Source organism: Miniopterus schreibersii, assembly GCF_964146895.1.
Source record: "Miniopterus schreibersii genome assembly, chromosome: 6".
Classification (NCBI taxonomy): domain Eukaryota; kingdom Metazoa; phylum Chordata; class Mammalia; order Chiroptera; family Miniopteridae; genus Miniopterus; species Miniopterus schreibersii.
Window position 1 is genome coordinate 10000328 of NC_138107.1, and position 23474 is coordinate 10023801.

At 38.1% G+C, this 23474-nt stretch overlaps 1 protein-coding gene across 3 annotated transcripts in view; it reads right to left on the reverse strand.

Moving 5' to 3' along the window:
- BTBD9 (BTB domain containing 9) overlaps positions 1-23474 on the reverse strand; it is a 406451-nt gene that overhangs the window by 381780 nt on the left and 1197 nt on the right. The window lies entirely within an intron of this gene.

Sequence of the window (23474 nt, forward strand, 5' to 3'; positions counted from 1 at the left end):
GAGAGGGCCACATGGTTAGGATCTGAGAGTGGCCTCCAGGAGCTAAGAGCGACCCCCGGTAGCCAGCAAGAAAATGAGGACCTCAGTAATATCATAGCAAGGAATAGAATTCTGTGAACCACCAATGAGCTTAGGGGAGGACCCTGAACCTCAGATGAGATCATAGCCCCTACAGACACCTTGATTTCAGCTTGGTGAGACCCTCAGCAAACAATATGGCTATACCATGCCTTGACTTCTGACCTACAGAAACTGTAAGATAATACATGACTGTTGTTTCAAGCTGTAAGTTTGTGGTACACTGCTTGGCAGTAATAGAAAACTAATGTAATGGCCATTAACCCTATCATACCCAAAGCTCACTTTTTATAACAAATATCTGGTCCATCCCCTGCCTTACTATTCTGAAATAAAATTTGAAGATTGAGAACCTACTAAGCATTTTAAAAAAATACATTGGCTACAGTCCTAGACAGGTGATTCAGCTGGTTGGAGCAACATCCTGTGCACCAAAAGGTTGCAGGTTGGATTCCTGGTCAGGGCACATACCTAGGTTGTGGGTTCGATCCCCAGTTGGGGTGTGAATGGGAGGCAACCAACCGATCGATGTTTCTCTCTCTCACTCTCTTCCTTCCCCTCTCTCTAAAAAAAATCAATAAGAACATATCCTCAGGTGAGGATTAACAAAAAATATTTTTTAAAAAATACATTGGCTATAAGGGAGAAATCAAAAGAAATTAATTAATAATAAAATAATGTGTAACTCAACCATCTTAGAAAACAAAAATGCCCCTATAAATTTTCAAAATGCCAGAGAAGATTGCCTACATTGAAATTCTTTGCTTGGCATAATCAATGTATCTAGAACAAGGTGGCTCCAAATTGGGAGAATGTTTACCTGGTATTAACCTAGTATTTGCTAATTTTGTTTCTTTTTATATCATTGTTGTAAAGCATGTATTTGAAATTCACATTAGCATGATATTTTTATCCTAACCTTTTCTTTTTTTCTTTTCTTTTTTAATATATCTTTATTGATTTCAGAGAGAGGAAGGGAGAGGGAGAGAGAGATAGAAACATCAACAATGAGAGTCCTCATTGATCAGCTGCCTCCTGCATGTGCCCTGACCGGGAATCAAACCACAATCTCCTGGATCCTAGGTCGTTGCTCAACTGCTGAGCCACACTGGGCCAGGCTATCCTAACCTTTTCCAAAATGGACTTAAGGTTTGAAAGGCTCATAATTTCCTTTTCCCCTCCTCCTCCTCAATTATTAAGTACATAATAATGTTCCTTGAAATTAATTTTCACAATTAAATAGACCTGTAAGCTTCTATTTCATTTCCCACCTCTCATTTTTCAGATGTGAAGAGAGACTCACCATTATCTAGTGGCTCGTTATACACACTATAAAATATTTCACCCCAGCTGTGAAGTTGGCCACTGTAAATACGTTTTGTTGCCTTAATTAAGATTTATGATAATATAATAATGTAATTTTTAAAGGCCACATGCCAAAGTACCTCCTAAATTAATAAAAATACTTAGCACTTAACCCATAACAGACTTTAAAATCAGCCCACAATCTTGCAGGTAGCTATTTGTCCATGTTTCCAGGGCTAGTAACAATTGATGGAGAGTCTGTCACCAAGCCTATTTTCTTGATTTATTTTACAGTAGCCTTCTAAGCCCACATACATAATGAGTACTCACTTTGTGATGGGAAAATAAATTATTTAGCCTGGAAAACCTGACAGTGTTACTATTAAGTTATTAATTCACTGGGCGAGGGGGGTGGGGGCTTTAACAGTTTTTTTTCATGACCGAAAAAACAACACTATTAGTAAAGAGTCACAGATTCCTAGAACCCTAGAGCTGAAAAGGACTTAAGGGTTATAACCACAGCTTTTTATAGATGAGGAAATTGAGGTCCAACGTCAACAGTCATCAGTGGTAGAACTTGGGATAAGGAAAGATAAGGCTATAGAATCTGAATTTCCTTATTTAGAAAATGGGGATAAACCCACCCCCAATAGGGTTGCTATAAGGATGAGATAAAATAATATACAATAAAACACATGAAAGGACATAGTTCAATGCCTGCCACTTAACTGCCATACCATAACTATCATTTTCCTTGCACCCTCAATCTCTCCCATCACTTTTTTCTTTTCCTTTTTTTTTTTTTGCCAAAATATCACTTAGGATGATGCACTTTCATTATGATTTTCTGACGTATATACTGCATCGACAACAAATTAGAGCAAATTATAGTCCATTTGGGAATAGAAAGGCTTGGTGGGGACACAACAGAGGAAGCAGTTGACTCCAACTCTCAAGAATTGAGTCTACACTCCCCAAAGTGTTCAAAGATTTTCCACTTGTTGGATTGAGTCCAAATCAGCTTCCCCAAGGTTGAGAGTATGCAGAGCTTAGAGCCAGTAGTTCAAACTTGTGCTTCACACATAATAACTGGAATACCCACGGTTCACTTTTCCATCCTTACCTTCTTGGATCTCTCTGCACCATGTGACACTCTTGAGCATGCCCTTCTTGAAACTTTATGCCCCTAGCCTCTGTGACACTCTCCTCTCCTGGTTCTCCCATTACCTCTATGTGTCTCTTCTTTCACTACTGTCTCTTGAGAGTTGTGTTTCCCAGGGCTACACCTTCCTGATGAGTTTATTTCTCTATCCTCCTGGTTTCAACTACCACTTACTAACTTCCAGATGTATCACTAGGCCAGACCTCTCCTCTGAACTTCAGATTCATATGCCTACAATATGACTCCACTGCCATGTCCCCACTAGCCCCTCAAATCAACATAACACCAAACTAGTCTTCTCCGATGTACATGCTCCTCTCGCGTCCTTGATCTTAACACGTGGTATCACTACACGGTAACCCATGCTGTAACCCTGTAAGTCTCCCTTGACTCCTTCCACTTCCTGATCCCACCCTATCCATTCAATTAGTTAGATCTACTTTCACCACCTATATGTTCTTCTAATTCAGTCCTCCTGTGCCAATCTAATAACTCCTATTCTACTTCAGGATTTAAATCTCTTGCCCAGACTACTTCAACAGCTTCCCAACTATCTTCCTGCCCCCCATTTTGTCTCCCTCAATACCATCTCCATTCAGCTTGCAGAGTAATCAATCTAAAATGAAGATATAATCATGCTACTCCCCTGCTTTCCACTTTTTAATGATGCCCCAATTAAAAGGTTCTGGAGTCAGACCTCTCTGCACTTTGGAATCCACTCTGCACTCATTAGATATGGCCTTGAACAAGTTACTCAACTTCTCTGTACCTTCATATTTTCACTTGTGAATGTCCAGATGATTAAATGAGATAATAATTATAAAGTGCATAATACAGTTTTTGGCAACTAGTAAGTGCTTAACAAATGGTAGTTATCAGTAATATTAATATAAATACAATTGTAGTGACGGTGTTAAGGTCTCTGGACTGGTATACAAGTTCATAGACAGAGCATGCACAGCCCTCCTTGAACTGACCCTCACCTCCTCTCTAAGATACCCTGCCACTCATTTTATGCTTCAGCAATACCAAACATAGTAACCACTTACCCTGACACACTTTGCCATTTCTCTGCCAAAAATACATATTCCTTTCAGCCCCTGCATAGGTAAGCCCTTATTCTTTAGGCCTAATGAGCTGTCACCTTTACCAGAAAGCCTTCTCTGAACACCAGTTTATTAAGATGTCTCCTCAGAAGTATTGATAAGTATTCATGGCATATAAGTTCTCAGCTAACAGTCTTCTGGACATATTTCTGCCATAGCACTTACCACTTTATATTACAAATATCTACTTTTAAATCTACCTCCCCCACTAGATTACAAGTTCTTAGTGGGCAGGGAACAGAAATGATTCTCCTTTGTACCCACAGCACTTAGCATAACCTAGCAGGAGGTCAATACATCTTTTCATGGATGAAAGAAAAGCTGTCTAGGAATCTCCTCCCCAATTTCACTTGAACTAGATCAATTCTTACCATAAAGGAGTCACATCATACTCACATTGAATTTAAGTGAATTCAACTACTTATATGGAAGGAGGAGTGAGAAATAGTGAGAGCTGCCCACCACTCCACTACATGCTCCTTGCTTTAATCAAACCTGAGACAGAAGGCATGAGTGGTTTTAGAAATCTCAATCACTGAAAAATAAGTGGAGGCAGTGAAAAATTAATTTTAAAGGCTCTAAAAAAAAAACACTGACATCAGAGAGGTAGAGAACTGGTAGACCAGAGTATCCTTCCTTAGGAGAATTAACCCTTTAACCCTCCCTTTAAAAACTCTGTGGATGATTTCTCCATATCCAAAGAACTTAATAACCACTGAAATAAATGGTACATAATTGCTTCAGTAGTTAACAAAGTGTACGTATGTTAATGTTTAGGTAATAAACCTTTAAAGGAGGGATGGCAGAACAGAAGAAAGAGCAAAGAAAGCAATGAAAACAATTTTAGTAGTAGTAAAATGAAAACAATTATAGTAGATTATTACTGCTATAGAGTAGCAAACTAAGTACTACCTGAGAGAACTTTACAAACGGTCCACTGCATAACTGCAAAGATAGCTCACTGTAGGGCTTCTGAGGCAGGCCAAGAAATGCCTAGTACTGGTGGCACTCAAGTGAGGTGGTAAGCCAAATTAGGGGGTGACAAATAAAACTTCCAGTAAAATTAAATTCTCACAATCCAAATTAGCTTATTTTGTGACATGCCTATATTAAGAAGACCATGACATGGTACTTTGTAGGCATTAAAGAATCTTATAAAGAAAATTTGACAGTACTTGATTTTAACGTCTTGTCCTGACTTTCGAATATAACCACTAACCCCACTCCTACCTCAATGATGTGACTCCACTAGATTCTCTTGTTATGCCACCATCTGTAAGAACAGATAAACCACTCTGCTGCTAACTGGGGCCATGGGATTCCATTTGAGTTTCTAAGACTTGACTAGTGCCACAGCCAGCGATAAAAACAAGAACAATGGCACCCAGGTCCCAAGGAGAGAGCTGTCCAGTTCTGCTTCAGCTAGCACTGAGCAGGAGCCTATGAGAAAGGGCAGATGCTGTGAGAAAAGCAAGTCCATGCAGTTCACTCTCACCCCTAGGGAGCCTACACTTAGCTCTCTTAGCAGATTACTCAGTGTCCCTGCTGCTCTTCCTCTGATGTCATTTCTCCTCCTCTGCCAAACTATAAACTCCTTGAGGGCAGAAACTAGGTCATAACGTTTGATGGGAAAATTATCAAAACTGTCTTATCCATTAATTTCCTTGGCAAAGAATCCCATAGTACTACTTCATGAGAGTATAGATTTTTCTAGTGATTGAAATGGGTATGAGCTGCTTTATAAAGAAATAAAATGTCCATGAAAAGGAGACTTATTATAGCCCGGGTGGGTGGCTCAGCTGGTTGGAGCACCATCCCATACATCAAAAAAATCGCAGGTTCAATTCCTGGTCAGGGCACATACTTACGTTGCTGGTTCGCTTCCAGGTTAGGGCAGGTATGGGAGGCAGCCAATTGATGTTTCTCTCTCACACTGATGTTTCTTTCCTTCTCACTTTCTCTCTCTAAAAAATCAATAAAAACATATCCTCAAGTGAGGATTTAAGAAAAAAAAAGGTAATGAGTTGATGTTAGCTAAGATGTAATTATAGAAGGAGCCTTTATTAAGCTGCCTTCTACCTCTAGGACGTGAGCAAGGTACTGAAACTACAGTATGAGTATCAACTGGCTTGATATTAGTGATCTGCAGTGTTAATATAAAGGTCCCAAAATAAGTAGAAATAGTTCACTGATTTAGCCACTTTAGAAAAGTTTGATGTTACCTACCAAAGTTGAAGATGTGCCTATCATATGACTCAGCAATTTTATTCTAAGGTAAGGTGTATTTATGAGCATGAGCAAGAATGTCATAGCTAAAACACTAAACAAAATACCCTAGAAACAATCCAAATGTCCATCAGCAACAGAAAGGGTGAATAAGTTATGTAGTCATGAAATAGAATACTACACAGCAGTGAAAATGAACAAAATTAGTTGTATGCAACAAGATGGATAAATCTACAAACATAGTATTACACTAAAGAAGCCAAACACTAAGTATACACATATATGATTTTATTTACAGGCATACCTCAGAGATACTATGGGTTCAGTTCCACACCACTGCAATAAAGCCAGTCATAATCTTTTTGCTGGCAGAGGGTCTTGCCTTCAATTTGTAAAAAATGCAACATCTATGAAGCACAATAAAGCAAAAGGAATAAAAAGAGGTGTGCCTGTACATAAAGTTCAAAACTAGGTAAAGTAACCTGTGTTTAAAGTATATACTTAGGGGATAAAACTTTTTTTAAAGAAAAGCAAGGAAGTAATACTACGTAACTCAGGACAGTGGTTCCTTTTAGGAGAGAGGTTGTGATTGGGAAGGAGTGCCTGATGGGCTTCCAGGTACCATCAGTGTTTTATTTCTTTACCTGAGTGGCAATAAATTGGGTGTTACATACTTTAAATTAATTCATTAAGGTGAATATTTGTATTCCATGTACTTTTCTATATGTGTATTATACTGGACAACAGAAACAAAGTTTAAAAATATACAGACATTGTCTATGCGAGCTAGAAACCAGGAAGGAAAAAGTACCAGTGTGAATCCTGGGCCAAAGACTATGTGCCCTACAGGACAAAAAAAGGAACTCAGGAGGGAAACGAATGAGTTTCCCACCTTTTCTGAGGCACCCTGTGCCTGGGTCACATTGGTTAAACTGTTCTTGCTTTTTACGGTCTGTTCACTTCTTTCTCCAGTTTGGTATTTATTTCTTTAAAAGCTCCTTCTATAATATTACAAACTCTATGTCTGTGGTTCTCAAATTTTAGATGTATGAGAACCACCCAGAGGGCATGGTTAGAACACAGATTGCTAGTCAACATCCCCAGTTTCTGATTCAGGAGGCTGAGAATTTCCATTTAGAACAAATCCCAGATGACTCAAACACTGTCCTAGAAGCACAGTTAAGAATTCTAAGGCAATAATCCAGGCCAGAAATTACGCAGATTTCAAAGAAGGTAAAAGCAGTAGGAATGGAGAGGAGAAAATGGACATGAGGGCTGATGAACACGAGGTGCAAAACAAGAGTTCAGGACACTCGGGTGTCCAGCTTAGATGAATAATGTACCATTCACCAGGACAAGGAATAGGGGAGGGGGAGAAAAATGTAAATTCAATCTGATAAATTAATCTATGGCTTGGAGAGTTTGAGCAAGGAAGCCTAAGAAAGGCACCTAACCTTCAATGGGAAAGGTGGAGGGAAGCATGAGTGGAATGAGGCAACAAAAGGAAAGTGCTCTGAAAGTACTATGTAAATATAAGAATCCCCATATAAAAGCAAGCAGGTGACCTCCTCACAGTGGAATTTTATGTAGCTATTTAAAAAAATAAGAAAGATCTTTATGGACTAAGTGGGTGGTTTGCAGGACATATTGTTAAGTGTAAAAAGCAAAATGCAAAAGAATATCCATAGCACCTTTTGTATAAGAAAGAAGGCGAAATAAGAAAATATACATATATCTAGTTATTTATACAAAAAGCAGTACAGGAAGGATAAGCAGAGACAATTAATAGATTATCAACAGCGGGTGGGGGGTAAAAAGAGTGAAGAAAGAACAAAAGGAATGAGGGTTACCATTCTCTAAGAATGCCTTTTTGACTTTTACCATGTTAATGTTTCACACATCCAAAAAAGGGCAGTAAATAAAATCAACAATGACCAGGTAGCATGAGAGAGTAACATGAAATAGAGAATCAAAAGACCTGAACTGTATTTCAAATGAATCACATAACCACACTGAAGGGTTATATAACTCATGTAACTTTTGAACAAAGTATTTGTACTATATTCCTTCAGGCTAATTTTTTTCATGTTAAGCAAATACTGAACTCTAGTTGGTGGGTTTCATTTTCACAGAGGCATGAGTTCACAATTTTGAAACTACTTTCTAGGTACATTAGGAGTATACAAATAAATATGGGGTCAATAAAGGGAACCATGTTCTCAATGTTGGAAAGGGAGTTACAAATCTGAAAAGGGGAAATGACATAATAAACCATGTGGTGTTAAGATTGGAATAGGAATTGTCAGTGTGAACTCATGGGTTTAGTAGATATACACAAAAACAGATATAGATGGGGGGTACACAGACACACACACACACACACAGCTCTGCTTGCTAAGAGGGCCTGAAGCGATGACATCCCAATAGTCATGAGCACACCTAGCACTGAGATTTCAATTTCTAGATATAATTTTCCACTAAGGTTCTATAGAGCTCTGGAGCTGATTCCAGGCAGGGGCAGGGGAAAAAAACAAGATGAATCTGAACTATCTTGTACCAGAAAATAAGGAAGGACTCAAAGAATAAGGTGCGTGCTATGGGAAGCAACCAATGGATGTGTCTCTCTCACATCAATGTTTCTCTCTCTCTCCCTTCCACTCTCTCTGAAAAGCAATGGAAAGTGCTCGCTTCGGCAGCACATATACTAAAATTGGAACGATACAGAGAAGATTAGCATGGCCCCTGCGCAAGGATGACATGCAAATTCATAAAGCATTCCATATTTTTCCACTATAAAAAAACTCAAAAATATTTAAACACATGGAGGCTAAATAGCATGTTATTAAACAATGAATGGGTTACCAATAAGATCAAGGAAGAAATCAAACACTTCATGGAAAGTAACGAAAATGAACAGACAACAACCCAAAATCTATGGGACATGGTGAAAGCAGTCCTGAGAGGAAAATTCATAGCATTACAGACCTATTTCAAGAAACAAGAAAAAGATCTAATGAACCATCTAACACAACAACTAAAAGAACTAGAACGAGAACAGCAAGAAAAGCCCCGAGGAAGCAGAGGAAGGAAATAATAAAAATCAGAGCAGAGATTAATGACATAGAGACTGAAAAAAAAAATACAAAAAAATCAATGAAACCAAGAGCTGGTTCTTTGAAAAGGTAAATAAGATTGATATACCTTTAACCAGACTCACTAAGAAACAAAGAGAGAGGACCCAAATAAATAAAATCAGAAATGAAAGAGGCGATATAACAACTGATCCAAAGGAAATACAAAGGATTGTAAGAAAATATTATGAGCAACTATATGCCAACAAATTGGACAACATGGGGGAAATGGACAAATTCCTAGAAGCATACAACCTTCCAAAGCTGAATCAAGAAGAGGCAGAAAACCTGAATAGGCGGATAACAACTAATGAAATTGAAGCAGTAATCAAAAAACTCCCAGCAAACAAAAGTCCTGAACCAGATGGATTTACAGGCGAGTTTTACCAAACATTCAAAGAAGAATTAACACCTATTCTATTCAAACTATTCCAGAAAATTCAAGAGGAGGGAAAACTCCCAAACTCTTTTTATGAGGCCAACATCATCCTAATCCCAAAACCAGATAAAGATACTACAAAGAAAGAAAATTACAGGCCAATATCCCTGATGAAAATAGATGTTAAAATCCTCACTAAAATACTAGCAAACCGGATCCAGCAATACATTCAAAAGATCATACATCATGACCAAGTGGGATTTATTATTTTGGGATGCAAGGCTGGTACAACATCGGCAAATCAATAAATGTGATACATCACATAAACAAAGTGAAGGTCAAAAATCATATGATCATATCAATAGACGCAGAAAAGGCATTCGACAAAATCCAGCACCCATTTCTGATAAAAACACTCAGCAAAGTGGGAATAGAGGGATCATACCTCAACATAATAAAGGCCATATATAACAGACCTACAGTCAACATCATACTCAATGGGCAAAAACTAAAACCATTTCCATTAAAAACTGGAACAAGACAGGGGTGTCCACTTTCACCACTCTTATTCAACATAGTACTGGAAGTCCTTGCCATAGCCATCAGACAAGAAGAAAACATAAAAGGTATCCAAATTGGAAAAGAGGAAGTAAAACTGTCATTATTTGCAGATGCCATGATATTGTACATAGAAAACCCTAAAGACTCCATCAAAGTACTACTAGATTTGATAAACGAATTTGGAAAGGTAGCTGGATACAAAATCAACATCCGGAAATCAATGGCATTCTTATACACCAACAATGAACTTTCAGAGAGAAAAACTAAAAAAGCAATACCATTTACCATTACAACTAAAAAAATAAGATACCTAGGAATAAACTTAACCGAGGATATAAAAGACCTGTACTTGGAAAACTACGTGACACTGAAAAAAGAAACAGAGGAAGATTTAAACAAGTGGAAGAATATACCATGCTCATGGATTGGAAGAATTAATACATTAAAATGTCCATAGTACCCAAAGCAATTTATAAATTCAATGCAATTCCTGTTAAAATACCAACAGCATATTTCACAAACCTAGAACAAACATTTCGAAAATTTATATGGAACCAAAAAAGACCCCGAATAGCTGCAGCCATCTTGAGAAAAAAGAACAGAGTGGGAGGGATCACATTACCAGACTTCAAACTGTATTACAAAGCCACTGTAAGCAAAACGGCCTGGTATTGGTACAACAACAGGCATATAGATCAATGGAACAGAACAGAGACCCCAGAAATAGACCCACGCCATTATGGTCAGTTAATATTTGACAAAGGAGGCAAGAGCATCCAATGGAGTAAAGAGTCTCTTCAATAAGTGGTGCTAGGAAAATTGGACAGATACATGCAAAAGAATGAAACTAGACCACCAACTTTCACCATACACAAAAATAAACTCAAAATGGATAAAAGACTTAAATGTAAGTCATGAAACCATAAAAATCCTGGAAGAAAACATAGGCAGTAAAGTCACAGACATCCCACGTAGTGGACTTTTCACTGATACATCTCGTAGGGCAAGAGAAACAAAAGAAAAAATAAACATATGGGACTACATCAAACTAAAAGGCTTCTGCACACCAAAAGAAAACAGCCTCAAAATACAAAGGAACCCCACGGTCTGGGAAAACATATTTGCCAAGGATGCATCTGATAAGGGGCTAATTTCCAAAGTGTACAAAGAACTCGTATTACTCAGCAAGAGGAAGACAAAAAACCCAATTAAGAAATGGGTAAAGGACTTGAATAGACACTTCTCAAAGAGGACATACGGATGGCCAAGAGACACATGAGAAAATGCTCAAAGTCGCTAATCATCAGAGAGATGCAAATTAAAACCACAATGAGGTATCACTTCACACCTGTCAGAATGGCTCCATCAACAAATCAACAAACGACATGTGCTGGCAAGGGTGTGGAGAAAGGGGAACCCTAGTACAAGTACACTGCTGGTGGGAATGCAGACTGGTGCACCCACTATGGAAAACAGTATGGAGGTTCCTCAAAAAATTAGAAATGGTGCTGCCTTTTGACCCAGTGATTCCACTCCTAGGAATGTATCCTAAGAATCCTGAAACATTAATCAGAAAGAATGTATGTACCCCGATGTTCATAGTAGCATAGTTTACAGTAGGTAAGATCTGGAAACGGCCCAAGTGCCCATCAGTAGATGAGCGGATGAAAAAGCTGTGGGACATTTACACCATGGAATACTACGCAGCTATAAAGAAGAAGAATCTCGTACCTCTGGGACAGTATGGATGGACCTGGAGAATATTATGCTCAGTGAAATAAGCCAGGCAGCGAAAGACAAACATCACATGATCTCACTTATACGTGGAATCTAAAGAACTTAATAAACTGATGAACAGAATAGATTCAATGACATGGAAGCATAGATGAGACTGACGAATGTCACAGGGATGGAGGAGGGAGGGTGGGTGGAGGGGGAGAGAGTAACCAAAGAATTTATATGCATATATGCACAACCCAAGGACAGGGGCAATGGTGGGAAGAGGGACTGGGGAGGGGGATGGGACGGGGTGGAACAGGTCATTGGGGAGAAAAAGGGACATCTGTAATATTTTAAACAAAAATAAAATGTTTAAAAAAAGAAAAAAAAAGCAATGGAAAAAATATCCTGGGGTGAGGATTAAAAAAAAAAGTACAAAAAAAAAAAAGACATGCCAGCTTGAAAGGGGTTTCATTGGTTGAGTATGGAACAATTTTAGTAAAGGAAATAAATAACTATTTATAAATATTTATAAAGAATTATAACCCATTGGATAACAAGAATCTGTGAGTTCATAGTGATATTAATTAATTAATGAAGGGAAATCAACTAATAAATGTAGAAGAATGATGGAATTAGAAAATATTCATTTGGCAAAACTGAAAGTAAGTTTAGGGAGTAACAGGCTATTTCTATAATCTCAAAGTATTTCCCCAGAAGACCCATCACTTACCAAGGAAAAATTGTAACTTTACCTTGGAAAGACCAGGCAGAATCCACCTTAACCAAATGACCAAAGTTCACACCAGTTATGGGGCACATCAATACCACTGGCCTCGTAAAACGACTCACTGAGAAAACCACATCACACTCATGGTATTCCGCCAAAATGCATTAACATGAATCTAATCATGAGGAAACACCAGACAAACGTCAAAAAATGAGAGGCATTCTATTTAAAAACTAAACAAAACACTGACCTATCCTCTCCAAAAATGTCAGTGTCTCACAGACAAGGACTGAGAAGCTGTTCCAGATAAAGGAGACCAAAGGAAAACCAAGAACTGAAGGCACACTGTGTGAACGGTTTTTTATTTTGTTTTAGGGCATTGGGTTTTTGATGTTGTTGCTATAAAGGGTATTCATGGGTAAGCCAATTGGGACAACAAGGCCTGCAGACTATATAATAGTATTCTAGTAATGCTAATTTCCTGATTTTAAGGATTACAAGGTGATTAGTAAGAATATTACTTTTTTTTAGGAAATGCACACTAAAGGATTGAGATAAAAAAACATTATATCTGCGACTTACTCTTGAACAGTTAGGAAAAAATATACATGGAAAGAGAAAGAGAAAAGAATAGAAGAAATGTGGTAAAGTGTTAACATTTCAGGATGTGGTGAAGGTTATATGAGAATTCTATCTAAAATTAGGTTAAAAATAAAAGTTAGAAGAAAAAATTAAGCAGGTAATTGACACTTGTTGGGGTAGAGGTGGTAAAGTCAAGATTTGGTTAACATCTAAAGAAATATAGTGCTGAAATATAAACCTAACTGTGATGTGTTCTGAAGAGTTTCCCTGACTAAACCAATTGTGTTCTATATTCACCATCGAAATGAGATCTGGAATAAAATTGTTCTACTTTAGGACCTTACTCAAGAACAAGAGTTTCTAAAGCATTCAAAGGACTATAACATAAGGTAGCAGACTTATCCAAGACATGTGACCCAAAGTCATTGTGCTAATGGAAGCTGAAATGAGTGCCTTCAGACATGATAAGCAAGTACTTTTCTTCTAAAAGTTTGGAAGGTAAATTAATTTGCCTAGAAATGTTTGGTTCTATTTAAGATTAATTATGGAAACTATAAAATAAGTGTAAATAAAATATACCAGAATAAATCCATGAAATAGGATAAAAATGAAAGCTATATTAGAACTAAAGCTAATGAGATAGACGTAAAACTTCAAGAAACCACCAACAAATCTGTAATTTATGAAAACTTGCTTTCAATTTTAAAAACCACTACCTTTTCTTCAGAGCATTCCCAGAAAATACTGTGAATACATAAGTCAGAAAAACTACATCATGTCCTACAATGGGGACAGTTTCAGCTGAGAATATGGTTTCATCTGACAAAGGATTTATGATTGTTTTGAAATATGTCTACAAATTCTTTGATAAAACCCCTCTCCCTCTTGAAAAAAGGTGGAGCCTAGTTGCCTTTCCTTGAGTATGGGCTGGACTTAGTGACTCATTTATAACAGAATATTACAGAAGTGACAGTGTGTGTACTCAAGATAGGACATATAAGGCATGTGGTTACATCCTTGCTCTCTCTTGCATCACTTGCTCTGGGTAAAGCCAGCTGACATGTTGTGAGGACACTCCAACAGTTCTAGGAAAGACATAAGGCCTCATGCCAACAGCCATGCGAGGGAGCCACCTAAGAAGCAGATCCTCCAGCCCCAATCAAGCCTTCAGATGACTGCTGCAGTGTTGGTCAACAGCTTAACTCATCAGAAACTCTGAGCCAGAACCACCCAGCTAAGCTGCAACTGAATTTCTGACCCACAGAAATGGTTAGATAAGAGATGTTCGTTGTTTTAGGCTGCTAAATGTTGGGGTAATTTGTTACATAGCAATGATAACTAATACAGGGTTTAATAGTTATCCATTTGTATAATTTTAATTATATAGAAACGTTTGTGAAATTAGCTGAAAAAGACTCTGCTTGACAAAGATCATTACAGCTGACCCTTGAATAACACAGAGGTTAGGGGCACCAAACCCCTGCGCAGTAGAAAATCCACATATAACTTTTGACTCTCTCAAAGCTTAACTACAGTCCCTTGGGGGATTAGCTGCAGGGCCCCTGTGGATACCAAAATCCACAGATGTTTAAGTCCCTTACATAACATGGTGTACAACAATGCATACAGTCAGTCCTCTGCATTCGCAGACTCCCAACTACAGATCAAAAATACTGTTTTTTTATCCGTGACGGGTTGAGTCTGCAGATGCAAAACCCAGGGATACAGAGGACTGACTGTATATTTATTGAAAAATATCTGCGAATAAGAGGACCCACAAGGGTCAACTGTACAGTCAATACTTCCAGGAATGTATAAAATAAGACCCAAAAGGGGTTAATCAAATCAGAATAAAAACATTATGCGATAAATATAATATACAGACAAGTATTTAACTTGTAAATAGATTAAAAAATAGACAGTTGGGTGGCTGGAAGGAGTAAATTCTGTGAAGAGAAGGGAGATTAGCTGGGAAATCTCAAGTACACATTGTTTGGGTTGAGAAGCAAGATATTTTTCACTAAACTATTAAAAAGGAGTGCTGAATAAGCCAGTCTGAGAAAGACAGGTACCATTTGATTTCACTCACATGTGGAACTTTATAAAGTTAACTAACAAGCAAAACAGAGACAGACTCATAGAGAGCAGGTTGACAGCTGGGGTAGGGGGGAGATTGCGAGGAGCAGAGGGATTGAGAAAAAAAGAGAAACTCATGGACACAGACAACACTGTGCTGATTGCTGGGGCGGGGGTGGGTACGGGGGGGATAAGCGACGATGGTGAACACACAATACAGTGTACAAATGATGTGCTGTGGAACTGTACACCTGAAATCCGTATAATTTTATGAATCAGTGTCACCCCAATAAATTCAATAAAAATTTTTTAAATAGTTCTGAATTTACTTTAAATGTCATTAGCTTGGAAAAATACAGTTCCTCCTCTAGAATACTTTGCACCTATACATAGAGAAGTGGGAAATCTGAACATTTATGCAAAATCTCTTATCAAGTATAGCTTGTCTTCACGGGATAATCAGCATCGGGGCGTTTTAATGTCCTCCCCCATTTCCCCAAATCCCTAACAATGTTATCAAATTGTCTTTGATCCATCTTATAAAATTCTGACTTCCTCCAATAACTTTCCCAAGTCAGTGGAAACAAGACTAGAGTTCTTCCTCGGAACATTTGCATGCTAAGTTCCCATGCTGACACCAGGAGTGAACGTGAAGAGCACTGGCTCTGGAATCCAAGCCTGGGACTGGAGCCCTGTCCCATCTCACTGGCCACAAACTGCAGGAACTGTTCTCCCCATTCGGAATCTCAGTTGCCTTATTAGCAAAAGGGGGTAATATCCAATTTACAAGGCTGTTATTATAAGGATTAAATGACATATAGAAAAGGCCTAGCATAATGCAGTTAATCAATAAACAGTAGCTACATGTTAACAACCTTTAAGTACATTTCCCCAACCAAGAAAATAAGGGCACAGACTGCCAGGATTTTTATTTTTTGTATAATATAAAGATGCAAAAGACTGTCTAGGAGATTAATGTGGATTTATGACATGTTTAATTTCTGGAACATTATAGCAGCTTTTCGGTTGAAATCAAAATTGAACACTCAGGCACTCAACAAAGCACTGGAGAACCTAACCTGTGATCAATATTTACATAGCACTTATCATAGTCTATATAATATTATAAATATGTTTTTTACTACTCTACCAAATAACATACTCTTTTTTTTTTTTGGTAATCCTCACCTGAGGATATGTTTTCCATTGCTTTTCAGAGAGAATGGGGAGGGGGAGAGAGAGGGAGAGACAAACATAGATGAGAGAGACGCATCAATTGGTTGCCTCCCTCACGCTCCCGGTCCCGGGCTGGGGATCGAGCCTGCAACCGAGGTACATGCCCTTGACTGGAATCGAACACAGGCAACGCTCTAACCACTGAGCAAAACCAGCTAGGGCCCAAATTATATATTCTTTGCTGGCTTAAAAAATTTTGTTTATCTCTATTTTTTCATGGCTCCTTGCATACATAAGGCTGAATTTAACTTCAAGTCTTTGATGTCTGCTCATATCAATATATTCTTGAGATTATAAAATTCAGGCATCAGGTCTTCCCCCTAACAATGTGTATGTACACTCATGTAGACAGTATCATACCCCCTAACCAAAGCTAATGCTAGATGCCCAGAGCAACAATCATTTCTCTATGCCCAGCACTGTTCACAGCTTCTGGCACATAGTAAATACTTAATGAGTGTTAGCAGAAAGAATGCAAGGGAGCAAGAGGCCAAGACAAACAGGAAGCACAGTGAGTTGCTAAATTTAACTCCTAAAATCTCTTTACAGTATGATTATCTTTGCACAACTATTGTTTGATTTCCTATATAGTAAACTTCTTTATAGCTCCCTATCAGAGATTAGGACTAACATTTGTGCTCCATGCCAAAGTCCTCAGTATACGAGACATGTAAGATCCAAAGTATATCGGCAAACAAGGAATAGGTACTTATATGCAGGTTCCTCTCCATCCACATTTCTGTGACTATATCTCCTCCTGTTCCTTTCCTTTAGGCCCATTTTGCCCATCCTATTGTAAACTTCCCAGGTACAGGGAGTACATTATTTCCTTACCTATAAACCTGCAAAGTGCTTAATACAAGACACAGATTATAGTCCCTGGCCAGGTAGCTCAGTTGGTTGGAGCATCATCCCCATGTGCCAAGGTTGTGGGTTTCATCCTTGGTCAGGGCACATACAAGAGTCAACCAATGAATGTATAAATAAGTGGAACAACAAATCAATGTTTCTCTCTCTTTCTAAAATGCATTTTTTTTAAAAAGACTGTAATCTTGACACTTCCTGTGACTATTATTTTGCAAACTGGACTCTGACATTAAAAAGAGTGGGGCAGGGCATCTAACACAAACTCAAAGCACTTATCTATGCATCAGCTATCTGAAAGAAATTTTCTGTAGTTACCGCGCACACACGTGTGTAAAATTAGAAATGGTACCTTCTCTTTGACTCAGCAGAGATATGAGGATGAATGAAATCGTCTGAAGTACATGCAATCATGCACTAGAACGGTATTAAGAAGCTTCAAGCCCTAGCGGTTTCTCAGTGCTCAGAGTGTTGGCCCGTGGACTGAAGGATCTAGGTTCAATTCCGGTCAAGGGCACATACATCAGTTGCAGGCTCGATCCCCGGGCCCGGCCAGGGAGCATACAGGAGGCAACCAACTGATATGTCTCTCTCACACTGATATTTCTCTCTCTCTCTCTCTTCCACTCTCTCTGAAAAGCAGTGAAAAATAATATGCTCAAGTGAGAATTTTTTAAAAAGTTAAAAAAGAAAAAAAGAAGCTTCAAAGGTTCATTCACACAGTGCTTTGTGCCAAGCATTATGCCAAATTCTGGAGAAGAGAGAAGTAAGAATGAGATGAGGTATGTGGCCTTGGAAAGCAGGCTGCTGGATCTGGAGAGTCCGCAGGCTGTTACTGCCTTACCCTTCTCGAAACTCTCACTGATTCTCATCAACCCCAGCCACTTTGTTAGTCTCTATGCTAGTTTTTCTTCTTCCATTCACACTAAGTCAGTAGTTCTCAAAGTGTGGTCCTGGAAATAGCATCATCATCACCAGAGAACTTGTTCAAAATATAAATTCTTGAGCCCCACACAGACCTACTGAATCAGAAACTATCAGGGTGGGGCCCAGAAATCCATGTTTTACCAAGGCCTCTAGGTATTTCTAATACATGCTCAAGTTTAAGAACCAATCTGTTTGATCTACATGTTGGTCTCCAAAAGTTCCAGTCCTTGTTTTTTGCAGTTCTCACTCTTCTCTACAACTGTAACTATCACTACTACTAGCAACAGCTGTCACTTATTACACATTTATAAGCTAGGCGTTGTGCATGTGCTATCTTACTTAATCTCCTACAATTCTTTGAAGTATTATTAGCCCCGAATTTTGAAAGAAATTTAGGCTTAGAGATGTTAAGTAACTTGCCCAAGGTCACCCAGTCCAACCAAATAAGTGGCATAACAGAGATTTGACCTTGGGTTTTCCAGACTCCAAAGTCCACAGCATTAACCACTGTACTAACTCTTAGTGGTACTATTTCCACAGCCTCGGAGGATCTCACTTATATTATAATTATTCCTAAACTGTATCTGGGGTAGTATTTCCAATTATGCAGTGGATCTCTCTAAACTCCAAACAGGGACCTTAAAATTAACATGCCATCATTTCTTCTCTGCACTGCAAGTCTGTTCCTTCTCCTGTGTTTTCTAATTTAATGTCATCATAATTGCCAGGTACTCAAGCTACACAAGTCTTCTTTGACTTCTCACTCTCACTTCTAGCTAGTCATAACATCCTGAGATTGTAATATCTAAAATTTCTTTACAATTCATGAACTCTCACGGTCCCTATTCAGGCTACCAGCATCTCTCACCTACATCCTAATTGGTCTCCCAGCCCCTCCATTCTAATGGAACCTGCGAATGAACTTCCAGTTAACTTTCTGACCCGATTATTCTACCTCCAAGGAGCTCCACTGCCAACATGGGAGTGGAGGTGGAAGGGCAAAGTCTAGGCTTTTTAGAATGAAATGAGATGCAAGGTTGGTACAATATCTGCATACCAATAAATGTGATACATCACATAAACAAAAAATGAAGGATAAAAATCACATGATCATATTAATAGATGTAGAAAAAGGATTTGATAAAATCCAGCACGCATTTATGATAAAAATTCTCAGCAAAGTGGAAATAAAAGGAACATACCTCAACATAATAAAGGCCATATATGACAAACCCACACCCAACATCATACTCAATGGGCAAAAACTACAAGCATTTCCCTTAAGATCAGGAACAAGACAGGGATGTCCACTCTCACCACTCTTACTCAACATAGTACTGGAAGTCCTAGCCACAGCAATCAGACAAGACGAAGAAATAAAAGGCATCCAAATTGGAAAGAAGTAAAACTGTCACTATTTGCAGTAGACATGACACTATATATACAGAACCCTAAAGATTCCACACAAAAAAATTAGTAGAACTGATACGTGACTTCAGTAAAGTAGCAGAACACAAAATAAATACACAGAAACCAGTTGCATCCCTATACACCAATAATGAACTATCACAAAGGGAAATTAAAAAACAATCCCATTTACAATTGAATCAAAAGAAAAGAAAATATCTAGGAATAAATTTAACCAGGGATGTAAAACACCTGTACTCAGAAAATTATAAGACACTGAACAAAGAAACTGAAGAAGATACAAATAAGTGGACACATATACTGTGCTCAAGGATAAAAAGAATTAACGTCATTCACATGCCCATACTACCCAAAACAATCTATAGATTCAACACAATTACTATCAAGATACCAATGGAATGTTTCACAAATTAGAACAAATATTCCAAAACGTATATGGAACCACGAAAGACCCCAAATAGCCACAGCAATCTTGAGAAAGAAGAACAAAGTTGAAGGAATCACTCTACCAGATACCAAACTATACTACAAGGCCCTAATAATCAAAACAGCATGGTACTGGCAAGAAAACACACATAAAGATCAACTGAAAAGAAAAGAGAGTCCAGAAATAAACTCACACCTTTATGGTCAATTAATATTTGACAAAGAAGGCAAGAACATATAATTGGATAAAGATAGTCTATTCAATAAATACTGCTGGGAAAATAGACACATGCAAAAAAATGAAACTAGACCACATTCTTACACCAGATACAAGAATAAACTCAAAATGGATTAAAGACTTAAATGTTAGACTCAAAACCATAAAATTCCTAGAAGAAAATATAGGTAGTAAAATCGTGGACATTTCTCATAGCAATATTTTTTCTCATATATCTCCTCTGGCAAGGGAAACAAAACAAAAAATAAACAAATGGGGCTGTATCAAACTAAAAAGTTTTTGCTTAGCAAAAGAAATTATCAACAAAATAAAAAGACAACCCACTGAATGGGACAACATATTTACCAATAATATATCTGATAAGGGATAAATATCCAAAATTTATAAAAAACTTATAAAACTCAACACCAACAAACAAACATCCAATCTAAAAATGGGCAAAAGACCTGAATAGACACTGCTCCAAAGAGGACATATAGATGGCCAAGAAACATATGAAAAGATACTTAATGTCACTAATCATCAGAGAAATAAAAATTAAAACCACAATGAGACACCACCTCACACCTGTCAGAATGGCTATCATCAATAAATCAACAAACAAGTGCTGGCGAGGATGTGGAGAAAAGGGAATTCTCACGCAGTGTTGGTGGGAATGCAGGTTGGTGCAGCCACTGTGGAAAACAGTATGGAGTTTTCTCAAAAAATTAAAACTGGAATTGCCTTATGACCCAGCAATTCCACTTCTGGGAATATATTCAAAGAAATCCAAAACACTGATGTAAAAGAATATGTGCACCCCTACGTTTATTGCAGCATTATTTACAGTAGCCAAGATTTGGAAGCCCAAGTGTCCATCAGTCAGACGAGTGGATAAAAATGCTGTGGTACATTTACACAATGGATTACTACTCGGCCTTAAAAAAAGAAGGAAATCTGACCTTTTGTAACAGCATGGATGGACCCGGAGAGCATTATGCTAAGTGAAATAAGCCAGTCAGAGGAAGACAAATACCATATGATTTCACTTATATGTGGAATCTAATAAGCAAAATAAACAAACACAATAAAAACAGATTCACAGATACAGAGAACAGGCTGACAGCTGTTCGAGGGGAGGAGGTTGAGAGACTGGGTGAAAAAGGTGAAGGGATTAAAGCAAAAGAAAACACCTCATATACACGGAAAACAGTACAGTGATTACCAGGGGGGAAGAGAGGTGGGGGCCTGTAGAAGAGGGTAAAGGGGGGACAAATAGTGATAGAAGGATACTTCACTTTGGGTGGTGAACACACAATACAATAAACAGATGATGTATTATAGAATTGTACACATGAAACCTATTCAATTTTATTAACCAATGTTACCCCAATACATTCAATTTAAAAAAGAATGGAAGACCCCCTCATAATTTGGCCTCCAACCATACCTTTCCTGTCTCATCACTCCTGTTATACAATGAGCCTACAAGAAACAATTCAAGATTTTCAAAAACCCTATTCAATTTTAATCTTTGGCAACTGGCGTATGCTCTCCCCTCTGCCCCCAATGCTTGTTTTCCCTTTTACATGTGGCACAGTTCTACTCAACCTTCAGGGCTAACTTTGTTCCTCTTCTCTTCGAAGCGCTCCCTGACTCTATTAATTTTCCCCCAGCCAAAGTGATCTACTCCCTCAGCATTTTATTCATTCCAAAAGTGATTAACTCATATCATAACATAACACGGTTAGTGGTTTGTCTCTTCAGGCAAATGCTTAGTATCTCAAGAGTATACTATGTCTTATTCTTTGTCTTCCCAGCATCCAACACACTGCTTGGCCACAGCCAGCACCCAATAAATATTTGCTGAGTTGTTAAATAATGCAACATTTAGTGTTGCAACTTTATACATCTAGGTTAACAATTCAACTTCAGGTTTACACACCATTCAAAAGAATTTTCACATAACCACAACAGAAGATATTATAAAGACCAAAGATTCAATATTTAGCAGCAGCATCTTTAATTTGCTAAAATCTTTATGTCAATATTTTTTTAATTTTTATTTATTGATGAGAGAGAGAGAGAGAGAGAGGGAGAGAGAGAAAGGATGAAACACCGATTTGTTGTTTCACCCATCCATGCATTCATTGGTTGATTCCCCAGCTAACATTATTGTGTTGTTGTTTTTTATAGGATCACCTGATAACCTCACAGGCCACCATAAGAGATAATCCCAAGCAAAACTGTGTCACTGAGAGTGAGAGTGGATGGAAATTTGCTTTGGGTACATCATTCCAGTAAATTTCCAATGAAATGGGCCAAGCACATCAGGTAGATTTTTGAAATGGGGACATGCACTGTTGACTAAACACATAAGATAGATGTATATTAGTGAGGCATTTATTCGAGCAGGTAATGGAAATCAGAAGTACACAACAACTTGATGCGGTCAATTATAATATCCCTTCAGAGTGTAAGACTCTACTTGAGTAGCACAACCCCCATCCAACCCAGCAAGCGGATTCTACCTTGTTATCAGTGGGATGCTCATAAAGCCTGCCTGAGCCTTAACAATTTCCCTTCCCAACCTGCTAAACCTTCTCTCCAGTATTCCCCTATCACACACCTTCTGCTCCACTCATCCAACAAGTGTCTCCTCAATATATCCCCGAACAACCAAATTCACACTTTCTCAATATCTGATTTCTCATCTCTTTTCTAATTCAAATTTTACACTTCTTTCAAAGACCAGCTCAAATCTTACCTCTTCCAAAGTGTTCACTAACTCGGCCCACCAGCCTCATCTTTTCTAAATTTCTAGTGCACTTAAAGTATAGCAGTTCACATACCCCATTTGGTTTCATAATTATTTTTATACATATGCTTTAATTCCCTCGCCACTGTTTGCTCTTAAAGGAAAAAAATTCCAGGTCTTCTATGTCATTTGAAATCCCACAAGCCTCCTCCCACATGTCACATAATACTGGGCAGAGGGGCACATGTATTACCTACTTGAAGGGCTGAACTAAATGCTTGCTATACACACTTTATACAGCATGATATATAACAAATATCTATTGCTTGCCTACTCTGTGGCAAGCACTTTTGTAGGTACTGAAGATATAGCCATGGCGAAATCATGCGTGATTCCTGTTCTAAAAAGCTATTTACTCCAGAAAGCAAGAGACATTGAATTTCGAATACTCTAAATGTTACAGATCAAGGTTATTTTTTTTTTTACTGGTTCCCAGATGTAAGAACTTCAGGCAACATACTTTACAGATCCTCACTTATAAAACTGAATCGCAGAATTTTAGA